The sequence below is a fragment of the Chlamydotis macqueenii genome, chromosome 4, assembly GCF_036417535.1.
Source record: "Chlamydotis macqueenii isolate bChlMac1 chromosome 4, bChlMac1.mat, whole genome shotgun sequence".
Classification (NCBI taxonomy): Eukaryota; Metazoa; Chordata; class Aves; order Otidiformes; family Otididae; genus Chlamydotis; species Chlamydotis macqueenii.
The window spans coordinates 34,149,925-34,158,984 of NC_141559.1; positions in this window are offsets into that span (position 1 = coordinate 34,149,925).

The following is a 9,060-nucleotide window of genomic DNA, read 5'->3' on the forward strand; positions in this document are numbered from 1 at the left end:
TCTTCTTCCATTTCTCATGAGGCTGCTTCCATCAGTACATATCTCGAATTCTGGGTCAGGTATGTTCACTCTTCTGTTACTTCTGCTGGAATAAACTTGTTTGATGGTCTGTAGACAGTCATAACTTAGAACTTCTTCTTCTATTGAACTTAAAAAGATGGCAGGATTTATTGTTGTAGTTGTTTTCGATTTGACATCATCTTGTTCCAACAGGACAATGTGATGTTTGAGCATCCTGCTTGGGGATAACCAGTGTCCTCCTTTCTGTTCCAGAACAGAAAGTACCATATGCGGTACATAAGCTGTTCTTGGGTGTCCCGTTGTCAGCTTACAAGCTTCTTAAGTCAGGAGGACAGTTGCTGCTACAGCCCATAGACAACCTGGTCATCCTTAGCTAACATTGTCCAATTGTTTGGAGAAATAACCAACCGGTCTTCTTCATTCTCCATTTTTCTGAGAAAGGATTCTTCTGAGAGCTGAGTGCTGTCTTTCATGAACAAACAGTTCAAAGGGTTTGGTTAAATCGGGCAACCCTAGAGCAGGAGTGAACATCAGAGCTACCTTTACATTCTGGAATGCCTTTCGAGCTTCAGGTTCTCACACAAGGGGTCCCTCCTTCAATTCCTTTAATCCACAGGTGACACCAGCCAGCCATTCCCAGAAATGTTTGCAGCTCCTTAGCTCCTTTTGGCTCCGGCATTTGGCAAATTGCCTCTTTTCTCTCATTTCCCAGTTGTCTTTGTCCCTGTGTGATTTCAAATCCCAAATACATGACAGTCTCTTTTCCAATCTGTGCTTTCTTCTTGGAAAATCTGTTATCACTTTGGCCCAAGAAATTTAGCAGGTTAGTAGTCAAGTTGAAATATTCTTCTCTGGTTTCTGTGGCTATTAAAATATCATCTACATATTGCAACACCAGTCTTTCAGGATAAATTATTTTGCATGTTTCTAATTCCTTAGCCAATTGATTTCCAAAGATCATTGGGCTATTTTTAAATCCTTGAGGTAGCACTGCCCAGGTGAGCTGAGTCTTCTGCCCAGTTGTGGGATTTTGCAGTTCAAAGGCAAAATATGCCTGACTATTTTTGTCAAGAAGAATACAGAAAAAGGCATCCTATAAGTTCAATACAGTGAACCACTTGTGATTTTCTTTTAAAGCTGTCAACAAGGATACAGGTTTGCCACTAAGGGGTGAATATCTTGAACTATTAAATTTATTGCTATTAAAATCTTGTACTAACCTATATTCCTCACTTTCTGGCTTTTTCACAGGTAAAATGGGAGTATTGAATTCTGATTCACATTCGACTAATAGTCGATATTTTTTTAAAAAATTTTCAATCATTTTCTCAAGGCCTCTTCTAGCTTCTAATTTTAAAGGGTACTGTTTTGTCTTACCGGTTTGGTGCTCTCCTTTAGAAAAATCTTTACCGGTTCTGCTGCTTTTGAATGTCCGGGAACTTCGCCAGCCCACACCAAAGGGTTACTGCATTGTCCACTTCTTGAGGGATTTCATATGGCTCTGAAGTTGTCTGCAACATAAAAATTCTTGCCTCTCTGGCTTTTGATTAGGGTATATTTAATTGAATGTCACAGTTTTAAAAATTAATTTGTGCTTTCAATTTGCTCAATAAATCTCTCCCCAATAAGGCAACAGGACACTCTGGTATATATAAAAATTGGCCAGTTCCCCATTTTTACCCACCTTAAAGTTAAGGATTGAATGAAAAACTTATTTTCAGCTTTCCCTGTGGCACCAATTTTGTCTACATGCTTTTTACTCAATTTTCTTCTACCAGTACTTAAAATGAATATCTCCAGTATCAAAATAGAAAATCCATGGTTTGGGTCCCCAGCTGGATTGTAACCAGGGGTTCTGCTGCGGAATTCTCCCCGAGTCCTCTTTGCACCTCTGACACAGGCATCTGCTGTGCTGCCAGTTTTTTGTTTCTTTTTCAGAATAAGGACATTCATTTTTCCAGTGCCACCATGCTTCACACTTTGCACACTGATATTCCCAATCTCTCTCCTATTGCAGTTATTTTATCCATTCCTCTACCACACCCCGACCTCATCCCCGGTTTGTTCCCCTACTGCTTGTCAAAGTGGTAAGGGGGGCAAGGCTTGAGCCGCTCCTTGTTCTATCTGGTCTTGTCAGCTTCCAGTTCTCCCTGCAATAGGACTGAAACCCTCATAATTCAACTGTCCCACTCTACAGCTCCCACCAGGGGTTCGGTGTTCTGGCCCCTTTTTCTACTGTTTCATTTGTTAAACCTGCATCAACACTTCCAGACCACACATAAAGATAATACAGAAATTTAACAGATGAATTCTATGTTTTCCTCTTCAGTTCTACATTTTAAACATCACTTTCTATACTACAAGCCAGGATCTTTTCAACCTTTTTCCTTTTTTTTTTTTTTTTTTTTTTTTATGCCAAAACCATCGGATCCTTGGGGACGTATCTGCAATCTTTCTGCCACTTGGGATGATTTCCCAAAGTAAAGAACAAATCAACATCGGGGACCACATCTCACTTTCCTTCCCTTCTACAAGATAACATCAACTGTAAAATATTGTATCAATTTTTTTTTTTTTAGTTACTGGGTCTCCCCTTATATCCTCCCAATGTTTAAGAACACATCCCAGTGGAGACTTCATTAATATTTCCCCTACCATTGAGGTAGACATAGAAGATATGTGTTTTCCCATATTTTACAAAGGAGTTTTTGGTACCAAAAAGACAATAACACTGTTCTACAGAGTCAATCCCGTCACCAAAAAAAAGTTTAAAACCCCAAATGCAATACTGTATATCATTCAAGTCCCATACACTGCAACACATGCATACAGACTTAAAAACAAAACAAAACAAAACAAAACGCACTGAAGCAACAATTACCAGCTTGTAAATCACTCCTAAAACACCCTGGGGCCCCTTTCCCAGCTGCGTACAAACCTTACCAATACTTCCCATACTCTTACTCTTAAACAATTTAGACTAAATGCCAAATACCAGATAAATGCAAATGACAGTTGTCCCAAATACAAAAACCAAACAAATGCAAATGACAATTGTCCCAAATACACAAATGTCCAACCCAGCAATAGCTTTCGCTTATGACTTACGGGCAGACGCCTAGGCTTCCAAACCAAACGGGTACCCTCTAAGCCCCAACCCTGCGAAGCTTTCGCCGCGCCTTACGGGCAGGCTATCGAGAGCAGACAGATTTCAAAGAAGAAGTGCCTTACCCTTTTCTCCAGGGAACGTTGCGAGGAGCTTTGTGAGTCGAGAGCGATGGGTCTCCACGAGAATACCTCGGTGCCGGCTGGAGTTCGATCAACACTCGATCTCGTTCAGTCTCACTCGCAAGGTCCCACCTGGGTCGCCAAAACTGTTACCGAAATCCGGAATAAAACTCCTTAACAGCAATGAGAAGTTAAGAAGCAGGCACTTCTTTATTGCAGCGCTGGGCGCACGGGGGATCGCTCCACCTAGCGTGCGCACCCATTTGATCAACAGCACGGGTTAAATACACATTAATTATACATATTCATTAAATTCCAAGAAATAATATGCATAAACATAAATTTTCTGAGAAACCATTACATCATTTCCCCACCCACTGGCGCATGCCCAGTCTTTTGAGTCGAGGGTCTTTTGGTGGTCTTGGTGGTCGTCAAAACGCCCCCTCCTCAAATTCGCTGGTCAGACTCCTCCTTGAAATCTCCATATATGGTCTTGAGAACAGGTCGCGATGCTCCTTGGTTTTCCTGGCTCCAGAGTGATGGCTCAGGGCCTATTTCTGCAGGTGGTGTTTGGGGGTGTTTGGGACTTACCGTTGTATTAAAGATATGCTAGGCTAGCTTCTAACAAATGCGTATTATAATATCTCTAGGGTCCCACTCCCTTTAGGAACAAACGAATTTTATGAAGATTTAACCTATGTGACTACAGTTCTATAGTTAGCAAGAATCACCTCATATTGATATTTAATTTTCAATGTTTATGTCATGTAACAGCCATCCAGCATGGGCTGAAGGACCATCATCAGATAGATGTGGCCACGGCCCAGCAGATGCAGCAGCGTGAGGAGTATCTGCGTGAGAAGATGACTCAGCTGCTGGAGGAGATGGAGCAGAGCAACTCCACGTGGGAAGACTGGCTCCTCCGGTCTGTGTTGCAGCACTGGCCGCTTTTGACCATGGCAGGAGCCGTGGTCCTGCGCGCTGAGATCTGCTGGCTGGCAAGGGAAGTGAACTTTGCCTCTGTCAGCTGAAGTGAGCAGGACAGCTCCAGCAGCGAGGAGGTGGAGGAGCAGGAGGAAGTTGAGCAGGACGAGGAAGACCTCAGTGGTGTCAAGTCTTTGGCTTGTGCATCGCCAGTGCAGGGCCTGCCTGAGACGTGCAAGGTGCTGAAGAAGCTGGTAGGCGACAGGGACCTCCTTGGAATGAGCCAAGAGGTTTCCAAGAGGACTTTGATGCCGCAGATGCAGCCAGCCGTTGGGATGGATGACAGCTCTGAAACCTGGCGCATCCATGAGGACAGCATCTCCTAGCGCCTGCTGGTGTTCCTGCGGCCACCCCCCGGGCACTCTTTCAGCCTGGAGCCGGCCACCTCGGGGCAGCTGCCAGCAAGGCGCTGCAGCGTGCGTGTGGGGCTGAAGTGCATGTGCTGGAGGGAGCAGCTGCTGGGGGACAGTTTGTGCTTTCTCCACCATCCCGAGGACAAGCTGCGGACAGATCAGAGCTCGTACCTCCTGCGCACCCTCTGCACGTGCTCCTACTTAGACGTGGAGAAGATCGCCTGCTGGGCCCAAGGGCTGGTGAGATCAGCCTGGCTGCTTTTTCCTCAGTCGCACGACTGCCAGCTCATGGTGCTGCCCTGCTCCCACTCCTGCAGGTTCCAGCTGACAAGCCCCTCCAAGATGAATATCTGCACTGAGATGACCTTTGCAGTGCAGCAAGGCAGCTCAGTGTCCTACCTGAGCCTGGAGTAGGCAGAGGCCGCCTTCACCAGCAGCACAGCGCGGCCGGAGAGCTGCGCTGCTGTCGAGGTGCAGCTTTTCAGACCGAGGGCGAGGCCACCCAGCAGGACAATTTGCACGTGCCAGGTCTGCAGCTCTGCGCCCACGTGCTGGTGGCCCCAGGCTTCTCCAGCCATGCCCGTGACCCTGAGGACCTGCTTTCCTCTCAGACGGACGGGGCCCAGGTGACAGTTTCGCACACTGGGCCAGGCTGATGGCGGAGAGTGCCTGGGGAGTCTGCGCCGCAGATGTGGACAAATGAGGCGTGGAGATGACGCTGCTCGAGACGAGCTGAGCGTAATGGGAGTTTGGGGCGTCTCCCCTGGTCCAGCTGAAGATGCCATTGCAGCTGAGAGTGCTGTTAGCACGTATAAGGGGATGGGACCAGCCATCCCACTGGAAAGAACTGATGGGCCCTGTGGGCCCCTTATTTGATACATAGTAAATAACAATATAATTTTTATTGTAATGAAAATAAATGAATTTGTTTTAACCAACTCTCTGTGAGTGTGCCTGGAAAGCCCTTGAAAGTTCTAGCCAAGCCCACACAGTGGCTGCTGGGGTCTCCAGGTAACGAGCACGCCTAGGAGACCACCTTAACCAATGGGGCTGACCTGACCGTATCGGACCACAAGCCCTGGTTTCACTTGGGTTGTAACTGGCGTCTGCTGGGAGACCCCTTTGAGGCAGCATTCCTTGGAGCAGTGGCTCTCAATTGGAGACTCTCGCCTTGGATCAGGATGCCATCCAAGGAAACCCTCCAGAATTCAGTGTCCTTACCTCACAGAGGAGTGGTTGCACGTTTTAAGTCATCGTTCTAAGCTTACATTTGGTTAGTTACCAAATCTAGACGCGTAAGTCTGTAGGGCCAGATGGGATCTACCCAATGCTACTGAGGGGGCTGGCAGAAGTGTTCACCAAGCCACTTTCCATCATTTATCAGCAATCTTGGCTGAGGTCTTAAAGGGCTTTTCCAACCTAAATGATTCTATAATTCTATGATTCTTATTAGATAAACTTAATGTTTGATGTGAGTTTCCATTCACAGTTATTTCACTACTGCTTTGTGCATTCTAGTTATATTTATGTCTCCTAATATATTGTGGGGCAACCGTATCCATCAGTTTACAGAACACCACCTATTCCGTTTAAAAAAAAAAAAAAAAAATCCCCAGAAAGTCTTGGAATCTCATGTTTTTGCAAAGCTGGTGTTTTAGAAATTTGCAGTGAGAAACAAGCTACTTGGAGTTTCCCAATGCTTTCCAGAAGGTAAGAGTATGCCTGCAGATAGCTATTGCAGAGCAGCCCCAAAGCTTCCTAAGAGACTCACTCTTCACTTTGACAGATGCTCTTCAAACAGAGTGAAGAGAGAGGGTTCACTCCAGGTGTCCATTTACAGACATCTGCGGCTTGCTGGGTGTCCAGAGGGTACTGGCAGGTAAGAAAAAGAGTTTCCAGGAAACTCAGGCCCTTCTGGGCCAGCAGTTTGAGGCTGCTGCAATATGCCCTAGAACCTACAGAGACACAGGACTATTCCTAGACAAGTTCAACATCTCAGTCCCAGCCCTATTCTCTGCTCCAGAGAGCCTCACAGTCGCATTTTTCATCCCCCTGGCCTCTGTCACTGGGAAAAATTGAAACAGAGTAGCTGAAGTAGGAACAGGTTTAGATCAACTCTAAATGCTTTTGCATCTAATGTGAGAAAGAGTAATTAAGAGCTGCTTAAAAGGTAAAATAAAACAAGTGTACCAGAATCTTATATAGTTTCTCACCAGTTGACAAAAAAAAAAGCACTTAAAACGTTAATTTTTCTGCAGTGTAAAGGTGAGATTGATTCACAGAAGAAGGTCACTTTTTCTCCTGAGGTCGTCTAGCTAAGAATGCTCTGTCCAGAAACCTGTGCTGCTTCTATGAACAGGGTTTGAAGAAACTGCTGCGTGACCAGCTGGACGATCATAAAGCTAAGATGGAACTCAGTGCAATCCTATGCATGACAATGAATGCCACGGGTTCATCTATGAGATATTTGCCCACTGAATAATTTTTTTTTTTACAAAATGATGTACTGCAGATTCCCTTCGAGCAAACACACTTGGATTCAATGATTAGGAAAAAAGCAAGTTAACTTTGCCAAGTAGGTGAGGTTGACTGTGTACCAAAGACACCAATAGTACAGATGGAAAGAAACAGCTTGTTCTGGTTTTATTTAGTGAGGGGGGCTAAGGTGGCAGCTTCTGGAACAAGCTGCTCTAGAAGTGGTTCCCCTTTCTTCAGTGGACTCGGCCGGGCCTAGGGTGGACCTGCTGCTGGCCGAGGCCGAGCCAACTGGTAGCGGAACGTTCCGTGATAATGCCTCTGTGCTAATGTATTTAAGAAGGGGAAACCAGAAAAAAAAATAGGAGAGAAGATGTGAAGACGCTGAGCAGGGGCAGAGAGGGGGAGGCGCGAGCCTTGTGGGCCTTGCAGGCCTCAGCCTCTGGTCTGCCGCCGGGCGGCTGTGTGGGCCCGACTCAGCCCGGCCCGGCTGCAAGAAGTGGAGAGGAGATGAGACGTGAAGAGATGCTGAGAGGCGTCTGCCTGCCTGTGGTGAAGAATTTTTGTGGTGAGAGGAACGGCTGCAGCCGGCAAGGTCAGTGAAGAAGGAGGGGCAGGAGTAATGCGGCTCCTGGCAGAGGTTCCCCTGCAGCCCAAGTTGGTGCAGCCCATGATGGAGCAGGCTGTCCCCCTGCAGCCCATGGAGGTCCACAGAGGGGCAGAGATCCACCTGCAGCCCGTGGAGGACCCCACGTTGGGGCAGGTGGAGGCCTGAATGAGGCTGCAGCCCATGGAGGGCCCGCTGGGGCAGCCGTTCTGGAGGGAGTGCACCCCGTGGAAGAGAGGACCCATGCCGGAGCAGTTTCACGAAGGACTGTGGCCCGTGGGAGGGGCCCCACGCTGGAGCAGGAGAAGAATGTGAGGAGTTCTTCCCCCGACGATGAAGCAGTGGCATATAACAACGCCTGATGAACTGACCGTAACCCCCATTCCCTCTTCCATGCTGTCCTGCTCAGGGGGCGGGGGAAGGTGGTAGAGATAATGTGAAGCCCGGGAAGAGGGAGGGGTGGGGGCAGGTTATCTTGTTCTCGGTCTCATCGTCCTGCTGTTTTTTAGCAATCAGTGAATAGTTTTCCCCGAGTCCAGTCTCTTTTGCCCATAAGGGTAACTTTAAGGATTTCTCCCTGTCCTTATCTGAAACCTGGAGCCTTTTTTCTCATATTATCTCTGCCTATTCTCTTGGAGTGTGGGGGGGAGTGAGAGAGAGAAGGCGTAGTCTGGTCCTGACCAGGGCCAAACTACGACAGCACCTTAACCAATGGGGGCCGTCTGCCTGCTTTGTCAAGAGAGTCCCTGTGAGCTCCCTGCTGCCGGATGGGTTTGTACTGGGTGTGATGGCCAGGAGCCACTGAGCTGGGCGGTGGGGACAAAGGCTGGGGCCTGCCGTCTGGGTGATGCTGTTCTGGTGGCTGTGACAGCACAGAGGAGGGGCCAGGGGGTTTCTAACCCCGAGGGAGAGGCGAGCCCCTCAGGGCAGGGCATGGCACCACCCTTGGGGCTGGGGAGAGAGGTGCTCGGGGCTCCCTGTGGTGGCAGGTGCCCAGAGAGGCCCTGGGGATGTGTCAGGACGCTGTTGTGTGTCAGCGATGGGGCCTCAGGAGGCTCCGCTCTGGTGTCCCTTGCCCTTTCACGGGGCACAGCCCAGCCAGGGGCTGGTCATCAGGGCGGCTTGGGCAGGACGGGCCCCATGCTGGCTCCAGCCAGGGCCCGCGGCCCCTTCAAGCCTGTTGCCAGCAGTGCCCAAACGCCGTCTGGGAAGAGCCTGTGGCTCCCATCCCTGCAGTGCTTGCAAAGCCTGCCCTGTCTCCCTCCCACCTCTCCTACGGGCCCCCAGCTCCAGGCAGCTCCTGCCCCACTGCCCCGGACCCGTGCTCCCTGCCACCCAGCCCTGCTGAGCCCCTTTTTCTCCTGCCTCCTCCAGGCCATGGCTGCCGGACTT